This window comes from Bubalus kerabau, chromosome 11 (assembly GCF_029407905.1).
Source record: "Bubalus kerabau isolate K-KA32 ecotype Philippines breed swamp buffalo chromosome 11, PCC_UOA_SB_1v2, whole genome shotgun sequence".
Classification (NCBI taxonomy): Eukaryota; Metazoa; Chordata; class Mammalia; order Artiodactyla; family Bovidae; genus Bubalus; species Bubalus kerabau.
In genome coordinates, this window is record NC_073634.1 from 86,016,656 (window position 1) to 86,043,454 (window position 26,799).

At 43.6% G+C, this 26,799-nt stretch overlaps 1 long non-coding RNA gene across 3 annotated transcripts; it reads left to right on the plus strand.

Moving 5' to 3' along the window:
* On the plus strand, positions 1-26,799 carry LOC129623444 (uncharacterized). Of its 3 annotated transcripts, none has more exons than XR_008700544.1 (5): positions 1-138; positions 16,262-16,459; positions 19,545-19,686; positions 25,142-25,357; positions 26,041-26,799. It is a non-coding gene; the product is annotated as an uncharacterized LOC129623444 (long non-coding RNA). The 3 variants fall into 3 exon arrangements; XR_008700545.1 differs by having other exon boundaries at positions 19,545-19,644; positions 26,041-26,796; XR_008700546.1 differs by having other exon boundaries at positions 19,545-19,644; positions 25,189-25,357; positions 26,041-26,796.

A 26,799-nucleotide genomic window follows, 5' to 3' on the forward strand; every position in this document is an offset into this window, starting at 1 on the left:
GGCTTGAGAGAGCCCTGTGTGGTTGAGACCATCTGGGCTGAAGGTGTGACTGAGCCCAGGGAAGGCCGCTCTGTGCACTCAAGATGCTGGCGTCAGCTGCAGAGATCTACTCGTCTTGAGGCACCCAAGACCAGCCTGGTATGTACATTCTCTTGCTTACTAAACCTGCCACCCACCAGTCCGGGGTGGGTTGCCTGTTTCTTCGGCCTCTCCTTGCCGAGGAGCCAGTTTGGGATTTCAGCCCTGACTCCCCCGGTTTTGAACGAGCAGTGTGTCTCACCCCTTCTTCAGTTTCCCAGCTTCTTGGACGAGAGGCTGCCAGGCTCCACGCCCCACACTGTGAGCATCCTGTGACTGCGATGTTAGGGATGGGACCCTCAGCTAAAACCCCGGGGAACAAATGTGCTATGGAATTTAGCATTTTTCAGATTTTGGAAAGATTATGGTGCGTCTATTCTATATCATGTAACAGCTCCAGTAGGTTTGGAATAGTTTCCTGTGGTCAAACGTGTTTATGTTTCTGCTGCAAAAGGGGTAATGTTCGTCTTAAAAGGGATAAAGACAATATTTAGCTTCAGTTAAGTGCGGGTCAGGTTTTGACTGAGTAAGTCGAGAAAAAGTTTTCTGAGCTGAGGTTAAGGACTTGCCGACGTGGAATTCCCTTAGGTGCTCTCCAGGGATGCTGCCAGAGAGGAAGAGTTTGTTTAAACACTTTCCCAGGCAGCCTGGAGAGTGATTCAACCTTAGTTTGTGTCACATGGAACCATCCAAGTGGAGAAGATTTAGCTGAATGGGGAATTGCTTCTTCCATGGTGGCTCAGATGGTAAAGAATCTGCCTGTAAGGCAGGAGACCTGGGTTCAATCCCTGGGTCAGGAAGAGCCCCTGGAGAATTCCGTGGATAGAGGAGCCTAGTGGGCTACAGTCCATAGGGTCACAAAGAGTCGGACATGACTGAGGGACTGAACAACAACAACAGCAAAAGGTGTGTATGGAGCATTGGTGGCCTCATGAAATCCTTCTGGGACCACATGCATGTAGGCGTGTGGGTGGGGGAGGGGCTTCCAGGTGCCACAGGACAATGGCTGCAGTCCCAGCACGTGACTTGGGGAACCTCAGCATGTGACTTGTCTGGTTTTGGGGTGGTTCCCCTCTGAAACCACAGCTAGGATCACCTGTGTCTGATAACCCAGCCATTGCACTTTAAAGAGCAAAGCCGTCTGGAAAGGTCAGATGTAAGGATAGGTGCTTAATCGTTAGTCGTGTCCCAGGGATTGAACCTGGGTCTCCTACATTGCAGATGGATTTTTCTTTCTGTCTAAACCACCAAGGAAGCCCATGAGGATAAGTACAGGTGATTAAAAGAAAAAATATAAGTCTCTGGGTGAAACAGTAGAGATATTGAGGTGGGTCTTAAAAGAGGAATAGCATTAATATCTAGGAATCTAGGAATCCTGGCTGGGCCCAGGTAACCTAGATACCACCTCTCAAAGAAAATATAGATCTGCCTCCTCGCTGGGCCTCCATGGCTTTCAAGTCGCAGTTTCTAGGATTTATTGCAGGTCATTAACTGCTGTGCTCTGACACGGGGAAGAAGTGAGAAGATTCAAGTAACAGCCGGGGCTGTTGAGAATAATTTGGCCTGTCTTTGTTGCTGGGAGTGTGCTGTTAAACCATTATCACCTGCTAATTCTCATGTAATTTGGGGGAGGAAAATTATTATCCATGTGGCAGGAATTTTTCAGTTAATTCTGTAGAGTTGGTCAGATTTTAAGTGATTAAGAGTTTGAGAGGCATTTCTTAGGTAAATTAGAATTAGCTAGGCAAGGCCCTGAGTCAGCATCCGCTATATAATTTGCCATCTAATGCAGAATGGAAATACAAGACCCTTCCTTCAAAAGTTCGTGGGTTTCAAGACGGTGAAATTGCAAAGCTTTGAAACAAGCTTGGGGCCCTTTTGAACCTGGTATCCCATGTCAACATGTGGGTTACATGTCCATGAAGCCAGCCCTGTACAGGGCCTCTGAGATCTTAGAAAAACTACAGTTTCATAGAAAAATGAAGGAGCTGTATTCAAATCAGATAAGCCTTGATCAGTTCCTAGTTTTGCATTCTATTAGTTTGATCGCTGAGAGAGACAGAGGCTCTATTTCTTCCTCTGTAAAAAAGAGTTACCAAATGAGGAGATGTGGGTTTGACCCCTGGCTTGGGAAGATCCCCTGGAGAAGGAAACTGCAGCCCATTCCAGTAGTCTTGCCTGGAGAATTCCATGGACAGAGGAGCCCGGCGGGCTACAGCCCATGGGGCTGCAAGAGTCAGACTCGGCTTAGTGAGTAAACCACCACCACTGTAGTGATGAAAACAAAGCTTGCAGAGCATTTAGCAGAGCACTGGGTATCTAACAAGAATTCAAGAAACCTTAGCTCTAAGCAGTGGTGCTCATGCCCAGGGGTATCCTCTTGCCCGTCTCTCTTTGGCACCTTGCAGCTGCCTTCTAAATGCCAACACTTGTATTCCTAGGCTGGTGTGTCTTTCACCAGCTCCCAGAGCTCCCCAGTGGGATTAAGCCCTGCTCACTCCAGAGGTAACTGGGTTGATTACACAGTCCTGTTTGGCCACCTTCCCTTCCCTGTCATCCTCCCCACTCCTCTAGCCTGCACCTGGTCTTAGGGTCGGCTTCTGGGGGAGCCCTGTCTCTGATGAGAGCCCCCCCCCCCTTGGTGAGAGGGGTGAAGAAGATGCTAGAAAGTGGGGAATAGGGGTGCTGGACCCCTCAGCTGAGTCAGCGTTGAAAGGCTGTATCTGATCTGATGTAATAACCAAAGGGGAAACTGAGCGGGTGTGGGCTGACCCAGCAGCCACTGTGACTCAGAGTCCGCCGGCGTGCTCTCCTCTAGGCTGCCTCAGTGGGGTGCCAGCTCCCAGGGGAAGGTCACTGGGCGACTCCACCTGTGCCATGAACGTCCTGGGCAGGAGCCCAAGAGTGATCCACAGTCTCAGCACCCGATTCCTTCCTCCATTGCTTCAGGGCATTTGGGTGCTGTTGTTCCACGTTGGAGCCAGTGAAGCCCAGAACTCATCCTGGCCTTGGCCTTCACAGGTTCTGACTGAGGCTGCCGTCCTGTAGCGTCCCTGGGTTGGAAGTAGCGCCACTGGGATCCTTGGTGGGGGGCATTCTTCAAGCTTGCCAGTGTTTATCTTGCAGCAGATATTTGAATGTGGAGGGTTTCAAGATTTGTTGTCAGATTCTTTACTTTAAATCTCTGCTTCACTCAGTCTTATGTGCCATATTCGCGGAACGGTTTTGGAAAGCTCTGTTTCATCTGTCTTGGTCCGCTGGGTTCTTTTGGTGTCATTTCCAGTCCTCACACACTCTTCCTTCTCCTTTCTTTCCTCCTTTTTTCCCTCCTCCTGTTGGGAAGAGGGTATAAGAAACCCCAGTCTTCTCTTACAGCAGCAGATATTAACCATTGTTATGCCATGGGTCCTTTAGTGGTCTGATGAAGCCTGAGGATCCCCTCTCAGAGCAAAGATTCTTAATGCATGAAACAATACACTAGGGTTACAAAAAGTAAACATAATTAATGTTTTATTATGCTTAAATATTATATCTATGCACCTATATATTGGACAGAGGAGCCTGGTATGTTCACAGTCTGTGGGGTGGTAAGAGTGAGACACGACTCAGCGACTAAACCACCACACCTATATATCTGTATATGTGGAGAAATATATATATATATAATTTTTAAACCCTCAATTTGAGATCTAATACAATATGTGCATTGTTTTCATGAATTTAATAACCCAACATTATATCTGGAATAGATATGATATCTTCCATAAGTCTGAAGCAGCGGTGGGTGTGCATGATATTTTGATATGTCTGCAACAACTGTAGAATATAAAGATATCTGCATGTCTATGGGTGGCAAAGCTGCTCTACTATTTATACCACTCTGGCTTGTTGCTTGCTTTCATAATCAAACGAAATGCTAAATTTCAATGAGAGATGAATGAAAATGAAGGTATAATTTTTTCCCCATTCATATTCTTAGAATGCCCAAATTCAATCATTGGACCTTGTTAAACATTTGTCCCAGAGTCCGAAGTGTACCCCAGCCCTTTCCTTGTTTGTCCACTCTTGCTCACCGTGATGAGGGGAACCATCTCAGCTTCCCTCCTCACAGAAGAACTGAGGCTGATTTCAGTGCATTGCAGGGCTGTTCCACTTCTGTTAACTGAGGACAAACCAGTATGACTCTTGGTCACGGCAGCTGTGGCAGCTCAGACGTTAGCTACAGAAGGGGTTTAAGGATTTTGGCTAAAATGCATCGGGAGAGAAAAGATGGATTAAACTTGTTCTTTAGGATGTTAAACCAGGTCACGATCCCAGGATGCAATTCCGCTAAAAACAAAGAGGGTCCACGAGGAGAACCAAACTCTCACAGTGGGAGACATATGGACTGGCTGAAAATCGACAAATTGTATCTCATCCCCATTTGGCTTTCTTGCAAGAAAGACGATGAATTAGATAGTGAGCAAAATTTTTGGCTGAGCGACACATAGATGTTCTCAAAGCCAGAAAAGAATAAAAGAGGTTGAGAGATGCTGTGAATAGGCCATTGGAGAGTGACAAAAGGCATCCTGTTGGGGGAAAGGTCATGTGCAGAAAGAAACAGACCCAGAAATACCGTGTGGGGATGGAAACAAAGCTCCAGGGGTTGGTGGTAGAGAAGAGGGAAGCTTTGCACTGCTATGATCACTCGCTCCCATGTTTTCTTAAAAACTGAAGTGATTTACAATATTACATTAGTTTCAAGTGTACAACATGGTAATTTAATATTTTTATAGATTATTCTCCACAAAAACTTATTACAACATATTGGCCATATTCCTGTGCAGTACAGTATATCCTGATGTCCTGTTTACTTTACACAGAGTAGTTTATACCTCCTAATCCAGAACCCCCAGCTTGTCCCTCCAACTCCCCTCTCCCCACTAGTATCAACTAGTTTGTCTCGGTACCTGCAAGTCTGCTTTTGTCTTGTATATACTTTTGTATGTTTCATTTTTTAGATTTCACATATAAGTGATAATGGAGTATTTGTCTTTGACTTGTTTCACTAAGCGTAATTCCTTCATAATTCCATTCACGTTGTTGCAAATGGCAGAACTTCATTCATTTCTATGACTAATATTCCATCAGGTAAATATGCCACATCATCTTTATCCATTCATCTGTTGATGAGCGCTTAGGTTGCTTCCGTATCTTGATGATTGTAAATAATGCTGCTGTGAAGCTTGGGGTCCATGAATATTTTCGAATTAGCGTTTTTGTTTTATTTGGGTATGACTGCAAGGAGATCCAACCAGTCCATCCTAAAGGAGATCAGTCCTGACTGTTCATTGGAAGGACTGATATTGAAGCTGAAACTCCAATACTTTGGTCACCTGATGCAGAGAGCTGACTCATTTGAAAAGACTCTGATGCTGGGAAAGACTCTGAAGGTGGGAGGAGAAGGGGAAGACAGAGGATGAGATGGTTGGATGGCATCACAAACTCAGTGGACATGAGTCTGAGTAAATTCCAGGCGTTGGTGATGGACAGGGAGGCCTGGCGTGCTGCAGTCCATAGGGTTGCAAAGAATAAGACATGACTGAGCGGCTGAACTGAACTGAACTGATACCTAGCAGAGGAATCGCTGGATATGAAGCCCTGCTCTCCTATGTAGGCGACACTGAAGCATAGAGTGTTGAAGTATAGTACCCTAGGGTTCTTGCTCTTGATGGGGATAATGCAAAGGAAACCTTTTGGGTTCAAATCCTTAAACCTTCACGTCACATCCAGGAACTTTCAGGGAACCATAAACCTCCCTGAGCCTCACTTTCATTGCCTGAAAAATAAGAAGACAATTCTATAATGCAGAGAGTTGTGAGGAGTTACCCATCTCTTCTTATCCCTAACACACCCGGAGTGGAAAGAACACAAGTGTGGAGTGGGACAGATGTGGTCATGTTATCTCTCTGAGCATCAGTCTCTTTGGCTGTAAAATGGGGATAAACAAATATTCACGTTGTAGGTGTGCTATGGGTATTAATCATGATAAAGATGGTTACTAACCAACACCCTGGCATGGAACAGGCATTGGATAATAAAAATGAAAGAAGGAATGTGTTCATTGTTAGTGTCTGCTAAGCTGCCTTGATTTCTCTAGTATAACCGGTACATACAGACTAAAAGAGGCCAGTTGGCTGATCCCTTGCCCTCTCACATTTCACCCCCTTGAAGGTGCCATACTTTAAATATTTTGGGTCATCCAAACCTCTAGGAATAGTTGCACCCCCTCCACCCTTCCCCATGGGTAACCAAGGAAGGCTTGAGAGTCAGGCATCCTGCATTCCTGTCCCAGCTCCTCCTTCCTGGCTGGTGAACTTTTGTTAGTTTTCTCATCTGCAAAAGGGGCAGCGATTTCTATTTGCAGAGGTGTGGGGATGGACAGTGTAAGTGGGACCCAGCAGGGGCTCAATTCCACAGAGAGCCTGGGGGGACAGCCTGCATTTGTGACCAAGGACCCTTTGTTTTCTGCTCCCTAGTCCTGACCACAGCCAAATGCGCCAACATTGAGTGACTGGCAGCACTTCCAAGCCATATGGAAACGGATTCCTAAAAACACAGTCATTTTAAAGTATTGATATTAGTATTATTTTTATCACCAATAATCATGTCACAGTGGGTAAGAGTACCAACCTCAAAGTGGATTTGAGTACTAGCTCCGAGGGAGGTTAGCTTCAAGACCTTGAGCCAGTTACTTATCCTAAGTTTTAGGTTCCTCATTTGTAAATTACGGATAGTAACAGTCTCTACCTGGGAGGATTATTGTGGAGAAGAAAGGTGAGAAAGCAAATGAAATGCTTCAACAGAGTTGCTCGTGTTCAGTGCTTAATACACTTTGCTGTCTCATGCTTGTCATGTTCTTGTGGATTTGAGACTTCGCAGAGAAGCCAACCATGGTATGTAGCATTATTTTTGTGATGAAAATGACATTGGTGAAAATGCCTTCTAGCTCCCCCACCTTCCATCGAAAGTGGGGCTGGAGGTTTGTCCTGGGCTCTCAAACCTCATTCACAGCAAAGACCACCAGGGCCCAACTGTACACTAGCTTCCAGGGGCTGGTGGCATCGTCCACTTTACATTAACAAGCAGGACTGGGATGAGCTTCGTGGAGCAAAGTTGCCCCTGCTTTCGGCTCCCCCTGCCCCTTTTTACTGTGAGCCTTTCCCCGGCCTTGGGGCACCCCACACACTGTGCAGGACCCAAGAGGACCCCTGAGGGCAGGAGGATTTGGGGGAAACCTCACCACACCCTCTTCATACTCCCTGGAGGGGTCCCTGTCTCACCCTGATAAAGGGCAAATGCCCCATGGAGGGCTTGGTTCCTGTAGAAAGATGCCACACCTGGAGGCATGTGGACTACAGCAGCTGCCTAGGAATCTCGGTTGTTACCTGCTTAACAAATACAAAACCTTGACTATGCCCAGGCAGTGCTCTGAGTATTTTACAAAAGGTAACTGAAGTCATCCTAGAAGCCACAGAGTTCAGAGGTAAGTACTATGATCATCTGCATTGACTGTTGTTCAGTCACTAAGTTGTACGTGTCTGACTCCAACCCCATGGAATGCAGCACTCCAGGCTTCCCTGTCCTTGACCATCTCCCAGAGCTCAAACTCTTGTGCACTGAGTCAGTGATGCCATCCAACCTCTGTCATCCCCTTCTCCTCCTGCCTTCAATCTTTACCAGCCAGCATCGGGGTCTTTTCCAATGAGTCAGTTCTTCACATCAGGTGGCCAAAGTATTGGAGTTTCAGTTTCAGCATCAGTCCGTCCAATGAATATTCCGGGTTGAATTCCTTTATGATTGACTGATTGGATGTCCTTGCTGTCCAAGGAACTTTTAAGAGTCTTCTCCAGCACCACAGTTTGAAAGCATCCATCCTTTGGCACTCAGCCTTCTTTATGGTCCAATTCTCACATCGATACATGATTACTGGAAAAACCATAGCTCTGACTATACAAACCTTTGTTGGCAAAGTGTTGTCTGTGCTTTTTAATATGCTGTCTAGGTTTGTCATAGCTTTTCTTCCATTGACTGAGGAGGAAACAAAAGCCCATGGAGGTCAGATAACTGGTGCAGGATTCAGCTGAAGTCAGGGATGAGTCACATCCATGCCTTCCTTGGGAGCTCTTTTAAAGAGAGGGAGGCTGAGTTTCCCATGGGACCTTTGTGGAAGTGGAAGCACCTCCCACCCACATCCAGGGGAAAAAGCAGTGAAAAGTGGACTCAATTCCATCTCCGGGGGATGAGGGGCCAGGTCACATGCCCCCACAGACTCCAGCTGAAGCTCTTGACCAGACCTCTGCCCTGTCAGTATCTGAGCCTCCACATCTTAAGACAGAAAGGGGCAGTCATATTGCCCACCGCTCAGGACTGGGGTGTGGATCAGTGGTGCTGCATGTATGTGGAAGACCTTGGTCCCTGAGACCCTGTGACTGTGCTCGTAGATGATAGGGGTTCCCTGTCGGGCAATCCCAGCTCCACCATAACGCCCCACTCTCAGACCACCTGTGGCTGAATCGGAGAGCCTGCCCTCCCTTCTCTTCCTGCTCGGGACCCCAGGTGTGGCCAGAGCAAGAGGACCCCACTTTGCTGAGTCTGAATCCTCTTTATGATGAGTAACCCTCCAGGTCTGTCACTGGTTCTTCATCCCTCCTTCTGTCTCTAACTGTGCTTCTGTTTTTCTGGAACCCTGACTCCAAACCAGGGTCCCCCACTTCCTCTTTGTTTTCGTTATTCATTGCTGCTTAACAAACTTAACAACCCTGGCTTCCCAGGTGGCGCAGTTGGTAAAGAATCTGCCTGCCAATGTAGGAGACTCAGGTGACACAGGTTCAATCCCTGAGTCAGGAAGATCCCCTGGAAGAGGAAATAGTAACTCAATCCAGTATTCTTGCCTGGAAAATTCCATGGACAGAGGAGACTTGTGGGCTACAGTCCACAGGGTCACAAAGAGTTGGACATGACTGAAGCGACTTAGCATGCACACACGCTTAACAAGCTACCCCAGAACATCATGGCTGAAATCAACCATGTTTATGATTTCTGAGGATTCTGAAGGTCAGGAACTTGGATAGAGCATGGTGGGGATAGCTCAATCTGTCCCCTGTGATGTCTGCCAGGAACAGAACAAAGCAAACATCTTCTTTGCTTGTCTGGCCCCTTGGTTGGGAAGGCTTGGCTTGGCTGGGGTCATCTCTGCATCCACTCCACGTAGCCTTTCCTGGGCATCCCTCCAATAGGGCAGCAGATATTGTACATGGACCTGGAAGCCCAGGGTCCTTACGTCACAGATCAGGGTCTTCAGGGCTTACTGACACACTGGTCTGGAGCTAGCAGAGTGCCTGACCCACTGTCTTCCATTGGTTAAACCACGTCCCATGCAACTCAGATACGAGGAGGCAGGGAGAGAGGTCTAAGCAAGGTGGTGAGTGGGCAGCTGTGTCTTGGAGGTGAATTTGGAGTCCGGCCACCCCTTCTCTATCTCCTTTAATGATGACGATGATTGAGAACACACCTGCATGCTTGTTTCTACCCTACATGGAAATGTTCCCAAGACTTTCCACAGTGAATTTCACTGATAAACTGGTGCTCACCCCAGCTGCTCCTGAAATTCCTGATTAGTGATTATCATTGGTAAGGAGAGTCTTGGTGATCAGTAGCCTCAGCCTCAGCTCAGGCCCTGGAGGTCATCTCTGCTTTGGTGACAAGGTCAGATAAGCTTCCTGAGAGGCAGCGCCAGGGCAGCAAAGGATTTGGTTGAGTTCATAACAAATTGTTTCTTTTTTTCCTATTAATAAGACCTGTCCTTATAAACTCCGGGGACCGTCTGCTGGCAGAACTCTGTGATCTTGCTTGTTCTCCTGCACAGTCCAGTCCCACCTGCTTGAAAGGCTTCCTGGGTGCCGGGCAGAATATCAAGACCTGCAAGTGCAAGGCCCTGCACCTGAGCACCTTCTGTCATTTTGAAAGAATAGAGGACTGGGGCAAACCCGGACACAGGTCGAGGGCTGGACCCTTGGGGAAGGGGTGAGGAGCTCAAAGCACAGATCATGTTGGCCGGGACAGCGTTTCCCAGACTGTGTTCCTAGTGACACCAGCCCCGAGGATGGGAAGTGGTGCTACGCTCCAGAGAGGGGTCCCTGACAATGAGTCTGGGAGAAGCACACATGCTACTGGTTTTCTTATGGCAAATCAGCACATCAGTATACCAAAGGCTCTGAGAAGGCCTGCAGTTAGGGAACAGGCCCCATCCTGCCTGAAAAGTGTCCCCCCTGACTAAGTCAGAGATCCTCTCTCTCAGGGTATGTTTCAAGACCAGATTCTGGAAAGCTCACTTTGCGAGGACTTCCTCCAGAAAACCGGGAGGCCCTGACCTGCCCTTAGGTGCAGAGCAAAGAGCTGGGCTGGAGATGAGAAAAGCTGAGAGTCTGTGCAAGGTAGGGCCTGGAGCCCATGAGTCTGGGCAGGAGGCAGGGCAGATTCCAGAGGCTGACCTCGAATGCCCACGGCTTCATCTCTTGTCTGCCACGGAGGCCAACCTGGGTTCCAGTGCAGCGATTTTTCGAGTGAGCTCTGTTGCCCCTGTGAGTGTGGTCTTGGGGACTGGACAGATTTCACCCAGACCTCCAAGCCCAAGTAACTGTGTGTGACCCCACCCTACCCAGCTCCAGATGACCACGTGTGCCCTGTGAGGTCGGATGAAATAGCAGGGGGCATGACTCCCTGGGTGGCATCTAAATGAAACACCACACTGAAAATTGGATGTTAGTGTTGGCTAGGGAAGACAGAAAAAAGAAAGCAAGAGAGAGGAAGAGAAAATAATCATTCGACTTTTTCAAATGTCCTTTGCTAGAATGAAAGAATGTGTTTCACATTCATATTTAATGTGATTTTTTCTTTTTTTAATAAAAAATCCAACTTATATATATATATTAAAAGTACCCGAAAGATGGCTGGTTTAATTGCATTCTTAAAAAAAAAATCCTGAGTTTTCATCAGCCAATGTGATGTAGTAATCCTTTTCCTCCATACCTTCTGTTGAGAGGTTAAAAAATAACTGGATGCGAGAGTATTTTGTAAACCATAAAGTGCTGTATATGTGTCGGTTATTGATATCTTACTGCTACTAATGATGCACTTTGTCAAGGGCTAAATGTTGATGTCACCCCCAAATTAATATTAGAAGCCCTGATCAATTACCTAATGTGAATATATTTGAAGGAGGAGGTGATAAAAGCTAAATGATGCCATAAGGATGGGGCCCTAGTCTGATAGGGCTGGAAATTTTAGAAGAAGAGGAAGAAACACAGATATCTCTTTCTTTCCATGAACCCTTAAAGGAAAAGCCATTTAAGGATGTAGTGGGAAGGCGTCTGCACACCTGAAAGAGAGTTCTCACCAGAAACCAAATTGGCCAGCACCTTTATCTTGGACTTCCCAGCTTCCAAAACTGTGAAAAATAAATTTCTGTTGTTTAAGCCATCCTGTCTATGGTATTTTGTTATGACAGCCTGAGGTGACTGATAACCTGTCAAAGAAAATTTCCTTTTGAATCCTTGCTGGTCTCCATACTCTGTCAATGAAGAGCTGAACCATCATTCCAGTGGACTCAAAAACAAAACAAAACAAAACAAAGCCCAAAGATAGCTGGCCACTCTTAAGTATCCAGGAGAACTGATCTGATCACTTACCAGCCCATCTTGGCAACTCTCTGTGACGATGACCCTACAGCCTCGGATCACAAAAACTTGATGTATTTTCTAGATGTGTGATGTTGCATGTGAGAAAATGTTATTTAATCTGCATTTCAACATCACACAGGAGCAAAAATTAGACCCTGGAGTATCTACATGTAGATGGTGACTAAATTAAAAAGCAGCTTTGGCCAAGGTCCTCAACTACTGTTTTACTTAGTGACTCAATGGACATGAGTTTGAACAAACTCCGGGAGATGGTGAAGGACAGGGAAGCCTGGTGTGCTGCAGCCCATGGGGTGGCAGAGTTGGACATGACTTAGCGACTGAACAATGATAACTGAGGCCCTAGGTTGGTAGCTCTATTATTAATTGTTATACAAAAGTTTGTACATCTGTGAGCCTGAAAAAATGTTGGCACACTTTTATATATCCTATCTTAAGTAGTGTAACCAAGTCTTCCCCAACAATACCGTGTGTGCGCTTAGTCACTCAGTTGTGTCCGGCTCTTTGCAACCCCATTGACTGTAGCCTTCCAGGCTCCTTTGACCATGGAGGTTCTCCAGGCAAGAATACTGGAGTGGGTTGCCATGCCCTCCTCCAGGGGATCTTCCCAAGCCAGGGATTGAACCCAGGTCTCCCACATTGCAGGCCAATTCTTTCCCATCTGAGACACCAGGGAAGCCCATATATGAATACCATATATGAAGTAAATTTGCCTAAGTAAGCAAACCTAGGTGTAGATCCAACTATGGTATATTTTAGCATCAAATTTCCTAGGTAAGTGTTCCTATGTTGTGTGCATTTTTTTTTCCCTAGAGATTAAAACCATTTCCCCCAAATCTACAGTGGCAGAACTGGTTTTAGACACTGGCTGTCTCTGATTCTGAAATGAAATCAACTGTTTATTCATTAGAAGTCTATTTTTCATGTATATGTACTAAGTTTTTGGAGGTAGGACAAGCACTGGAGTATATAGTCCACTAAGACAGACCCTAATGGGAATATACACTTTTTAATTGAAAAAACTTAATTTTCATAGTAGTAGACGATGGATAAATATAAAGCCAGTAGTACTGTTTGCATTGCATATATATATATATATATATGCAGCTCCTGCCTCCAATTCTCCCAAAGGCAAATATTTCCAGCTCTTTCAGCTACTTGTGGTATTTACTATCGTGTTTATGAAATACAACATATTTATTCCTCAATTTGGTTTTTTTGAGTTTTTTGTTTTGATTTGTTTTCTTCCATCTTTATTGAGACATAGTTGATATATAGCACTGTCCAGTTTAAGTTGTATAGCATATGACTGGACTTACAAACATCATGAAACAATGACCACTATAATTTTAGTGAACATCCATCATCTCTCATAAGATACAAAATTAAGGAAATAGAAAATAAACTTTTTCTTTGTGATCAGAATTCTTAGGATTTACTCTCAAATTTATATATAGGATACAGCAGTGTTAATTTATATTTATTATTTTGTACATTATATCTCTAATAATTTCTCTATAACTGAAAGTTTGTACTTTTTGATTACCTTCATCCAATTCCCCACCCCCACCTCTGGTAATCACAAATCTAATCTCTTCTTCTATGAATTATTTTTTTTATCTGTTTTTGAAATATGAGTGACAAGAATACACAGAAGAACTGTACAAAAAAGATCTTCATGACCCAGATAATCATGATGGTGTGATCACTGACCTAGAGCCAGACATCCTGGAATGTGAAGTCAAGTGGGCCTTAGAAAGCATCACTACCAACAAAGCTAGTGGACGTGATGGAATTCCAGTTGAGCTATTCCAAATCCTGAAAGATGATGCTGTGAAAGTGCTGCACTCAATATGCCAGCAAATTTGGAAAACTCAGCAGTGGCCACAGGACTGGAAAAGGTCAGTTTTCATTCCAACCCCAAAGAAAGGCAATGCCAAAGAATGCTCAAACTACTGCACAATTGCACTCATCTCACACGCTAGTAAAGTAATGCTCAAAATTCTCCAAGCCAGGCTTCAGCAATATGTGAACCGTGAACTTCCTGATGTTCCAGCTGGTTTTAGAAAAGGCAGAGGAACCAGAGATCAAATTGCCAACATCCACTGGATCATGGAAAAAGCAAGAGAGTTCCAGAAAAACATCTATTTCTGCTTTATTGACTATGCCAAAGCCTTTGAGTGTGTGGATCACAATAAACTGTGGAAAATTCTGAAAGAGATGGGAATCCCAGACCACCTGACCTGCCTCTTGAGAAACCTGTATGCAGATCAGGAAGCAACAGTTAGAACTGGACATGGAACAACAGACTGGTTCCAAATAGGAAAAGGTGTTCGTCAAGGCTGTATATTGTCACCCTGTTTATTTAACTTATATGAAGAGTACATCATGAGAAACACTGGACTGGAAGAAACACAAACTGGAATCAAAATTGCTGGGAGAAATAATCAATAACCTCAGATATGCAGATGACACCACCCTTATGGCAGAAAGTGAAGAGGAACTCAAAAGCCTCTTGATGAAAGTGAAAGTGGAGAGTGAAAAAATTGGCTTAAACTCAACATTCAGAAAACAAAGATCATGGCATCCAGTCTCACCACTTCATGGGAAATAGATGGGAAAACAGTGGAAACAGTGTCAGACTTTATTTTTCTGGGCTCCAAAATCACTACAGATGGTGATTGCAGCCATGAAATTAAAAGACGCTTACTCCTTGGAAGGAAAGTTATGACCAACCTAGATAGCATATTCAAAAGCAGAGACATTACTTTGCCAACAAAGGTTCGTCTAGTCAAGGCTATGGTTTTTCCTGTGGTCATGTATGGATGTGAGAGTTGGACTGTGAAGAAGGCTGAGCACCAAAGAATTGATGCTTTTGAAGTGTAGTGTTGGAGAAGACTCTTGAGAGTCCCTTGGACTGCAAGGAGATCCAACCAGTCCATTCTGAAGGAGATCAGCCCTGGGATTTCTTTGGAAGGAATGATGTTAAAGCTGAAACTCCAGTACTTTGGCCACCTCATGCGAGGGTGAGGAAAAGACTCTGATGGAAAAGACTCTGATGCTGGGAGGGATTGGGGGCAGGAGGAGAAGGGGATGACAGAGGATGAGATGGCTGGATGGCATCACTGACTCGATGGACGTGAGTCTAAGTGAACCCCGGGAGTTGGTGATGGACAGGGAGGCCTGGCGTGCTGCGATTCATGGGGTCGCAAAGAGTCGAACACGACTGAGCGACTGATCTGATCTGATCTGATAACACTATGCTAATTCTTGGTAGACGAGGATGATTTGATATGTCTGAACATTTCAAAATGATCACCATAATAAGTCTAGTTACTACCATCTGTCACCATACAGAGATACTACATAACTTGTTGACTGTATTCCCTACATTGTACATTTCATAGCTGTGTCTTATTTATTTTGTAACTGAAAGTTTGTACCTCTTAGTTTTCTTTACCTCCCCATCTTCCTCCCCTCTGGCAACCACCTGTTTATTCTCTGTTTTTATGACTCTGCTTTCATTTAATTACCTTTGTTCATTTCTGTTTTCAGTTTCACATATATGTGAAATCATACAGCGTTTATCTTTTTCTGTCTGATATACCCTCTAGGTCCATTCATGTTGTTGCAGATGGCAAAGTTTCATTCGTTTTATGGCTAATATTCCATTATGTATATATACCAAATCATCTTTATCCATTCATCTATTTCTTCCAAGTCTTAGCTACTATAAATAATGCTGCAATGAACTTAAGGGTACATATATCTTTTTGCAGTAGTGTTTTTATTTTCTTTGGTTAAATACTCAGGAGTGGAATTACTGGATTGTATAATAGTTCTGTTTTTAATTTGTTGAGGAATCTCCATAGTGTATTCCACAGCAGCTGTACCAATTTACATTAGCACTAACAGTGCATATATATTCTACAGAATGTAGTGCAGTTATAATTTTGCATTCCACGTTGCCTCATTTTTTATGTGAAACTAGCGTTCTTGAACTCTCAGAAGGAAGCCCAGTTTTGGAAAGTTTTTCTAAGTTTATGGCTAAAGGGTTCCTACTGTTTTTGTGAAAGTACACTTAATACTTTTAAGTGTTAAACATGGCTCACTCTGTTCTCCTTAAACATGGCTCACTCTGTTCTCCTTATTCAGTTTTATCTAGACCTCATTTTTTCCTTTCCCTTATTGTCCTTCTCAAGGAGGGCTCTGTTCCCAGCACTTTTCTTCAATGTGGCATTTTTTTCCCCCTGGAATGGATCCTTGACTCCTTAATTCTAAGAATTCACAGGGCACAAATTACTTCATCCCCCTCACAGCATAGAGACGGCACCATGCACTCACTTGCTATTAAACTGTGTGAATCCCTCTCAGTTCTAACTGTCACAACAAATTGGCACCCAAGCTCTCTAGTGACTATTTGTTGGTCATTTTGTATTCCTCAGGTCCACCAACTACTCCACTTCTTCCTTCTGCTCAGATGCTGGTAGCCGTCACGTCTTATAAACTGTGGATTGTCCTCACCCGTAATCCTGAATATTCATTGGAAGGACTGATGCTGAAGCTGAAACTCCAATACTTTGGCCACCTGATGCGAAGAGCTGACTTATTTGAAAAGACCCAGATGCTGGGAAAGATTGAAGGTGGGAAGAGAAGGGGATGACAGAGGATGAGATGGTTTGATGGCATAACTGACTCAATGGACATGAGTTTGAGTAAACTCTGGGAGTTGGTGATGAACAGGGAGGCCTGGGGTGCTGCAGTCCTTGGGGCTGCAAAGAGTCAGACATGACTGAGCATCTGAACTGACTGAATGACTGACCTGTAATCTGGAGTTCTCAGGGGACCTCATCGCCTAGTTTTGTTGTCGAAGTTTTAGTTTTTGCTACCTTAGTTTCTCTATGTGTTTTTAGAGGGATGCTTTGGGAGGGAAAATAACCACACTGATCTCACTGCCATCTTCCCAGAATTCTATACTATATCTCAAGAGTATTTCATGTCACTTTAAGACATTATCCAGGAGAAGGCAAGGGCACCCCACTCCAGTACTCTTGCCTGGAAAATCCCATGGAGAGGAGCCTCGTGGGCTGTAGTCCATGGGGTTGCTAAGAGTCAGACACGACTGAGCGACTTCACTTTCACTTTTCACTTTCATGCATTGGAGAAGGAAATGGCAACCCACTCCAGTGTTCTTGCCTGGAGAATCCCAGGGACGGGGGAGCCTGGTGGGCTGCCGTCTATGGGGTCACACAGAGTCGGACACGACTGAAGCGACTTAGCAGCAGCAGCAGCAGCAAGACATTATCCACTGACTTTCCTTTGGCTTTCTTACAGTTCAGTGCCCGCCCATTGACTTTTACTCCCTCCATTCTGCCAATAAATTAGTCCCAATAAAGTCAGTATGTATTACCATATATTATTCATATAACATAGTATGTTCATATTTATTTCTTATACATATTTTTTAGGGATTTCTTTTTCCCTGAAAATTATTCTGGGATTATTAATTATATGGATATGTATATACTTTGTTTTTCTTTTTTCCTTTCCTGCTGTTAACATTATCTGTGCCCTGTAAGTTCTTTAGTTTGGCCCTCATCCTTTATGCTAGAAGCTTTCCTCAAACTTCTACTTACCTCTAGTTGTCTTCTCATATTTAAGAGGGGATTTGAAAGTGAAATGGAGTTTTCTCTGTGGATTTGTGTTGAGGAGAGAGCTTGTCAACAAATGGAACTGCTGCAAACTCACCCTTTCACCTTTCATTGGGATACCCCAGCTGTTTTATGATCAGATCTTTCCTTTCCAGTGATTCCATTCCCCAGAGGAGTGTCCTCTAATCTCCTGGGTGGGCAGAGAAAGGGGTCAGCGGACTCCTATATTTGGTCTCAGTATTTGTACTGAGTCTACACAGACTCAATAATGCCCCTGCTTATAGCCTCTGATCCTTACTCTGGCAAACAGGCTGAAACTTCTCTGGTTCCATTTCTACTGAACTTTGTCTTGGTTCCTATCCATCTTTGTGCATTTAGGCATGAGGACTTTACATGTACTACTCTCCATCAGCATATGTATTAAATCTTGGTAGAGCTTGTTTTTATTTTGTTAAGAAAAATTATAAACATAATTCTAATATTTCCTTCCCATACCAAAATAAATCTTGTATACCACTCCCCCCAAGGTCTGTGCATCTGATCTGTAGAATGAATGCCTGGAAAGAAGGGAAACCTTCTTAGAGTAAGGCAGTAGCAACTTCCGATCCTATGTAGACTTTTCCCTTTCTTCTCTGTCTTGAGCCTTATCAGAGGACTTTGTCCCTCCACCTCCTGGGTTCCCATAAATGTTTGTCTCTACAGTCCTTGGGTGCGGCTGCCTTTAGCCTCTCCTCCAGCTTCAGAAATTGACTCCTCTTATTTCCAATGATATCCTTTACTTGTCTCTTTGTCTCTCTGGATTCATGTTTTAAAAACTGTTTTACTGTCATTTTAATGAATTTTTGAGGGGAAAAGGGATGGACACCTGTGTTCCATCTGCCAGAAATACATTTTAACAATTAGCAATTAATGTAAACAGGAAAGCATATATGTTTAAACAACTGAAGTACTTTAAAAACCTCATAGCACCTTAGGATGTATTTGTTCATGAGAGCATCTCATGAGATAAGTAGCAGAGATTATTATCCTCCTGGTGTGGGGCAAGGTTGAGACCTAGAGCAGTGATGTGATACAGCAGTGGACCAGGGTCAGACAGAAACGTACAATATCTAGTTGTTACGGTTGTCAGTTTAACCCACATACTGGCCATGAACTCAAGGAATATATTCTGCACTTTTCCAAGAATGGCAGTTCTGTGGAATTCAAGCATGTTATTGCTTATTGGCGGACACTAAAGTCTATAATACACAGAAGGGACCTCGTTTTGTATGAGCAGAGGTTTTTTGTTGGCAGTAGAAATGTAAACATGACCCTTCTAATGCATTTTTAATAGTCTCTATTTCTGGACATTAGCCAAAGTTTGCATCTTTAGCAGTAACAGATTTGCCATGTGGGCCAATTCCTCCCTTAAGAATTTTTCTAAAGATTTGAATTTAACCCCAACCGTTTCCTTTATTTCCTTGTTCCAGTGAATTGATTCTCTGGCCTGTGGGTTCTGAGGTCTGTGTAGAGGGGTATTTACTCAGCTGTAATTGATTGAGTTGCCTTGGTCAGTGTATAGGTTGATGTTATTCTCTACCTTAACCTCACTTGGCTGGATGTTGACTTAAAAACTCTCTGACACAGACTGAAAACATGACTGCTTCCTTCATGTTCCTTATTCACAGGTAGTATTTTCAGCCTGACAGGTTATAGACAATCAATTATAAATTTCAAAACCATAAACTCCACACGGGTAGGTATATTACTTGTTGTGTGCATGTGTGCTAAGTCACTTCAATTGTGTCTGACTCTGCTACCCTATGGAATATAGCCCACCAGGCTCCTCTGTCCATGGAATTTTCCAGGCAAGAATACCGGAGTGGGTCACCATGCCCTCCTCCAGGGGATCTTTGTAGGTAGTAATATCTTTGTCCTTGTCCCAGGTCAGGTCTAGGCAAGCTTTCTTCCTCTGTCACTATCTTTCCCCCCATCTCCCTGGAGTTCCCTTACTCTAATACGGTCACTCTATCTTTCCTGAACCAGGTGCATTTAGACATTAGAAGGATATAAGTAACTCATCATCTATTTTTTGCAGGGATGGAGTGGTGGTTCAGCACCCAGTCTTCCTTGCCGAATTGATAAATAAAAGCAAGATGGTCACGGAAAAACAAAGATTTTGTGCAAGACAAACCTGGGTGTGTATTCCATATCTGTCCTTACAAGCTATAGGAGCCTAGGTGAGTCATTCACCTTCTATGAGCCTCAGTGTACTTAAGGAGAGAAAATGATTATATCCTCAGTTTTGAGTGGTCCAAAAATTAAATGAGGTAAATTAAAAATGCCTAGCATACACTTACTTATAAAGTTAAGCATATGCTTACCAAATGACCCAACAATTTGACTCCTTGGAAGCTACCCAAGAGAAAAGGAACAAGTGTCTACACAAACTTAAACACAAATATTGGTAAATTTTACTAATAATGACTTCAAGTGGAAACGACCCAAAGGTCCGTCAATGGGCCAATGAATAAGCAAATTATGATATATTCCTACAATGAAATTCTACTTAGCAGTGAAAAGAATGAACTGTTGATACATGCTGCTGCTGCTGCTAAGTCGCTTTAGTCGTGTCCGACTCTGTGCGACCCCATAGACAGCAGCCCACCAGGCTCCCCCGTCCCTGGGATTCTCCAGGCAAGAACACTGGAGTGGGTTGCCATTTCCTTCTTCAATGCATGAAAGTAAAAAGTGAAAGTGAAGTCGCTCAGTCGTGTCCGACTCTTCGCGACCCCACGGACTGCAGCCTACCAGGCTCCTGCGTCCATGGGATTTTCCAGGCAAGAGTACTGGAGTGGGGTGCGATTGATACATGCTACATGATTCTTAAAATAATGATGATTATCAAAAACATTATGCTCAGAAAAAGGAACCAGACACAAGACTACATAATGTGTGATTTCTGTTTGAAACTCTTTTAGAGAAATATCTAATCAGTAAGTGATTGAAATTGAATCAGTGGTAACCTGGGGCTGGGGTGGGGTTAGGGATTGACTGCAGAGGGACACCTGGGACTTTTTGGGTGATGGAAATTTTCAGTATCTTTATTGTGGGGGATAGTTATGTGGGCATACACATTTGTCAACATTTACCAAACTGTATGCTTAAAATGTGTGCATTTTATTGTATGTAAGTGACATATTATATAAAGTAGATTTTTACAATGTCTGGCATGGTGCCTGACATGTGGTGAGTGCCCAGTAAGTGCTGCTTCTCTTCTGTCTTTGGTTCAGGGAAAACAGCATTGCATGGTCCCTGCCTTGGGCTCAGCCTTGTAAGAGGCACAGAAATAGATGTATTCAGTGCCCTTCCCAGGTTTCTCTGACCTTTCAGTGAACTCCTGTCTTAGTCCATTTACTCTCTTGTAACAGAGCACCTTACACCGGGTGGCTGCAACAATAGAAATTTATTTTTTTCACAGTTCTGGATGGTAAGAAGTCCAAGATCAAGGTTCCTGCCCATTTATTTTCTGGTGACCATTCTCTTCCTTGCAGTTGGCTGTCTCTCTCTGTATTCTCACCTGACCTTTCCTTGTTGTGTGCCCATGGAGACAGAGATCTCTCTGTTCCACTTCTTTTAAGGCCACTAATCCTATTGGGCTAGGACCCCACCCTTACAACTTGTTTGATTGTAATTGCCTCTTAAAAGCTCTATCTCAAAGTACAGTCAAATGAGGGGTTAGAGTTTCAACATATGAATTTGGAGAGGACACGGCTGATTTTTTCCCTTGGGTTTACAGAAGGATGCTCTCTTCTTGTTACTGACAATTTGGACATGCTAGGGAGCAGCCTTTGGGAGCAACCCTCAAATATATATTTCTGGAAATTGGTGTATAAATATCCCAGCTGCCATGCCCCTCAGGAGGGCTCATAGGGGTGTGTTTTATACCATTTTCCAGAATTTTCTCTTGAGATGAAGAACCAGTCACCTCCTGGTAACTGGCTTAATATAATGTTTTTTATTGACTGCCACACCTTCCTGTAACACTAGCCCACTTCCATTCCAATAATCTCTCTACCTGCCAAATAAACCATTTGAACTTGTGACTTCTGACCCTTATCTCAGAGTCAGAATCTTGGAGAACCTAAAAAACCGCAGTGACACTTGTTTGTACAGGTAACTGTAATTCATTGCCAGCTGGAAAAATGGTCCAGTGAATGTCCATACCTCAAGCCATGGGCAAAGAGATCAACTGCAGAGGAGAGAGTGATTCTGACATAGGGACCAGAGATGAGTCTCAGAAGAGCCAGGATGAAGCAAGCAGGCCATGAAAGATGCATACAACTTTGATAGGGAACTCTTGTGGAACCCAGAGAGAGAAAGGAGGAAGGGAGGGAGAGAGAAAGAAAGAGATGTTGAGACTGAGAGAGAAAGAGAGGGAGGGAGAGAGAGAGAGAGAATATTGTGGAAAAGGAGCTTGAACATAACATGTGGTGAGCACCTATGCTGTGACAGATGCTGGCTCAGAGCTGGGTGAGACCCATTTCCTATCCTTAAGGACATCACAGTCTAGTGATAAAGCACAGTCTACTAGATAAAGCACTTGCCCTGTGACTTGATGCATCATTTCCTAAGTGCTATGAGTTCCCAGGGGTTTTCCCAGAATTAATGCCCTGAGAGAGCCCTCAACATGTAGCTCCCTCACACCAAGGCTCTTAAAAGAGGGAAAACTCAGCTTTTGAAAAACTCTCCTCAGGCACAGCTCCAAATTTCAGTCTAGAGTCCAGAGTCTTGTTTTAATGGCTTTGGCTAAATTCATGTTCAGTATTTGATTTCAAGCTTGTGGTATTAATATTTTGTGCATAGGGTCTATTCTCTGGTGATTTTAATATTTCATTTATCGACTGATTTAACTTTTAATGGTATCCGAAGCCATCTCATTAGATTACAGTGCTGAAGGAGTGCCTCTGTAATAGCTATCCCGTTGTTGGAGTAAATTCAATCTGGACAGATGTAGCCCAAGGCAAAAGGCAATCATGATCTAGGAAATATTTTGCCATCCTAGGTTCCAAACAAGTCTTAGCCTTCTCTGTGTGTGCAACTTGGACATGAAGATACTTCTCTGAAAATCTTGGGGACCAAGGCAGAAATATGATCTAGACATGGCCAATGGTCATGGACATGTTAAACTATGCGTGTGTGCTGTGCCCCTGTCACAGCCATATTTGGGGAGTTCTTAGAGCATTGTGGCTGTACCTGATTAATCTCTGAATCCCACTGCCTTGCAAAGTTTTTAATACAAGGTTGGGCTTCCCAGATGACTCAGCAGTAAAGAATCCACCTGCCAATGTAGGAGACATAGGAGACGTGGGTTTGGTCCTTGGGTTGGGAAGATCCCCTGGAGGAGGAAATTGCAACCCACTTCAATATTCTTGCCTGGAAATCCCGTGGACAGAGGAGCCTGGTGGGTTAGAGTCTATGGGGTCACAAAGAGTTAGACGGGACAGCACTGAGCACACGCAAGAGATTTATTAAAAGTTTGAGCTAAATGGGACCTGAATTTTTGTTTCCAGGCACCAGAGAGTTTTGTCCTTAGTCCTGAACTGTTTGCTAGTTTTTAAGCAATGTTTTTGATGAAACCATAAAGGATATTTTCTGATTCTTTAATGGTAGTAAGCTGGGAGAGGCCATAAAAACACCGGGTGAAAGAATGAATACAACAGCAAAAAGGTGTTACTATGCTGACATCGTCATTCTAATAAAAAAAGTAGCAGACAAATGATCTTGTAATGCTGTTTGCGCCTAGAAAACAAAGACTATCTTTTATTTATGTAAAAGATACAGAAGAATGCTGAATACAGGCTAGATGGAAAATTAATGATTCCTGAAAGAATGCCTAATTCCAAGTCCTACATTCCATCTGAAAGTCAGTTTCCCACAAGTACACTATGGGGGAGATAAGAAAGGCATGACTTCACTGTTGCATGAAAGGAAAACGTTTAAACTCTAGTTGCTAATCATTTTCATAACTGAGTCCCTTGGAAAGCAAGGAGATCAAACCAGTCAATCTTTAGGGAAATCAACCCTGAATATTCTTTGGAACGACTGATGCTGAAGCTGAAACTCCTATACTTTGGCCACTGATGCGAACAGCTGACTCATTGGAAAAGACCCTGATGCTTGGAAAAATTGAGGGCAGAAGAAGAGGAGGGGCAACAGAGGATAAGAAGGCAGGATGGCATCACTGATTCACTGGACATGAACTTGGGCAAACTCCGGGAGATGATGAGGGACAGAGAAGCTTTGTGTGCTGTAATCCATAGGGTCGTGAAGAGTTGCAACCGGCTTGTCGACTGAGCAACAACAGCAACAATATTGATGTGGGCTGTAGTAACCATGGGCTATATTGGTTCCCAAAACAGCTAACTCAAGTCTTCTATTGTGATGCTGGGCTTGGATTGCATGTCTTACCTTGAGTGATAAGATAGCTCGCTTGACACCTAAGACTCTCCTCCCTTACAGCAGCAGTGACATGTGCTGTGGACTAGGTAGTTGAAGGGAAGCGGAACCCACCTGCAAGCCAGGGCTTTGAGACAGCGTTGTGGAAGGGACCTTTGGACTGGGTCTTGAAGGGCAGGTCACTATATCTCAAAAGAGGATGAGAAGAGGCCCATAAAGTCATGCAGAGGCATCTCTGCCCTAACAAGTCCCTTGCTCAGGAATGGCTTGTACACTCAGAGGCCCTCAGATGAGTCACTGAAGAGTGAGGTTCACTCCCCTGGAACCCATATCTGCTTCCACACACTCTCATCTTGCAGGAAAATGAGTTTCTATAGGATCCTGCTATATAGGAAGGGCAACACCCTCTGATTTGCTTTAGGTTCATCCCTATCTAATTCTGAAGGAATACTCAGATTGAATAAAGAAATTTGTGTTTATCCATCCATGATTTATTAGCAGACATGATTTAGGTACCAGTTTTGCTTAAAGGCTCACCCCTTCAATAGACCCACACTTGCCCCTGCCCTACTGCACATTCAAATGGGATGAAAATCCTAACTTTTTTTCCATGTGTATATTTAAAAATATACATATATGTATTACTATATATTATATATGTATTATTAAACGTATATATACTTATGTACTACTATACTATATCTTAAATGTGTGTGTGTGCTCAGTTGCATTTGACTCTTTGTGACCCCATGGACTGTAGCCTACCAGACTCCTCTGTCTATGGGATTCTCTAGGCAAGAATACTGGAGTGGGTTGCCATTTCCTATTCCAGGGGATCATCCCAACCCAGGGATCAAATCTGTGTCTCCTGTATCTCCTACATTGCAGGTAGATTCTTTACTGCTGAGCTGGTGGCTCAGATGATAAAGAATCTGTCTTCAATGCAGGAGACACAGGAGACCTGGGTTCCATCTTAGGGCCAGGAGAATCTCTTGGAAAAGGGAATGGCTACCCATTCCAGTATTCTTGTCTGAAGAACTCCATGAACAGAAGAGCCTGGTGGGCTACAGTCCACAGGGGTTACAAAGAGTCAGACACAACTGAGCAACTAATATTATCATTATTATTATATGTAATATAAACATAAAAGCTATTTATATATGCATTATTTCATGTAATAGGCACAAAAATAGAAAATTTAAAGGTTTGAGAGCAATATGACATTTTCTATTCCAGGAAATCTTCCCAACCCAGGGATCGAACCCAGGTCTCCCTCATTGCAGGTGGATATTTTACCAGCTGAGCCACCAGGGAATCCCAAGAATACTGGAGTGGGTAGCCTATCCCTTCTCCAGTGGATCGTCCCAACCCAGGAATCGAACTGGGGTCTCTTGCATTGCAGGAGAATTCTTTACCAGCTGAGTTACCAGAGAAGCCATAGAAAATTGAAAGGTTTGTAGGCAATATGACATAGATAATAATACTATAAATTATGTTGCAAAAGTCCTTTTTTGCTACCACTTTTTTTGCTGCCACTGTAATTAGTGATAATATTTTAAAGTACATATTAAGATAGGATATACTTTATTATTTTTGAAATTGTAACACTAGATGATAAAGCAAGGTACTGAAGTTAGAGGTTCATTGTGAAAAAATACTTAATTTTAATGGCTGTCAGGGTTAAAAAAAGAATTCTCACAAAGAAGTGTCAATCCAAATGGAAGAGCACATTGGTGGCTTTGTTTATTAAATTATGATTCTTGTTTTTCAACGTCATCCACCAATTATACAGAGGTTTTTGTTGAAATTGGGCTAGTAAATTTCCATCTTCCTGATGTCAGGCAGTTCATCTCACAAACTAATTGGAATATATTTCATTTTTATATTTTTAAACAAGTGGGTCCCAAACCTATTGAAACTTCATTTGAAAGATTTTAAGCAGGCTAGAGACTTCTGTTTTATGTGTGCATACATAAATGTTATTATAGTTGATAACCAAGTGTGTTGGGAGGAAGCACGTAGTGATGAAAATGCTTTCAGAAAGGCTCTTCTGCACCTGGATTTCTTTGGAAAAGCATTACTTCATCACTCACTCTTGACCTTAAAGGGTCAAATGAAGTGTGTTTGTTTTTCAGAAACTATCTGTGGCACACTCCTGAGAGCAACTTATCATCACAGGAAAGGTCACCAAATTTGATGCCCTGTCTCTTTGTAAAGGAAAGCTGCATAACCCATCTTCTAGTTTGTTCAGTTACTATTTCAAAAGGAAGATCGTGGTCGTACCTCATATTATTAGTATGAAGTTCTGTGAAAATCCTAGTCTTCAAATATCCTTTTCCTTGTATATTTAATGATATCAATGGTATTCTGTGACACTGTATGCACTTCTAGCTTGTATTTCTTTGCTGGGATAACCTGAGTGATGCTGTGAAGGCGTTTCATGTGTGACCCTATCTCTGTCACCCCATTCTGGAATCTCTTCCGGTTTTAGTGACTGTGTTTCTGCAGTGTTCCTATAAAACACAGTTTCTGTTACAGATTTAATTGTTGAGACTGTATCTTCTTTAATAACTTCCATGTATCCTACAAAGTGAGCTTCCCAGATGTCACTAGTGGTAGAGAACCTGCCTGCCAATGCCGGAGATATAAGAGATGTGGGTTCAATCCCTGGGTGGGGAAGATCCACTGGAGGAGGTCATAGCAACCCGCTCTGGTATTCTTGTCTGGAGAATACCATGGACGGATGGGCCTCGCGGGCTACAGTCCATGGGGTGCAAAAGAGCTGGACATGACTTAGTGACTAAGCACACACACACGGCTGAATCTAGCCTGTCTTCTGTTTTTGTCAATAAAGCTTTATTGAAACACAGCTTTACTCATTCTTTTATGTATTG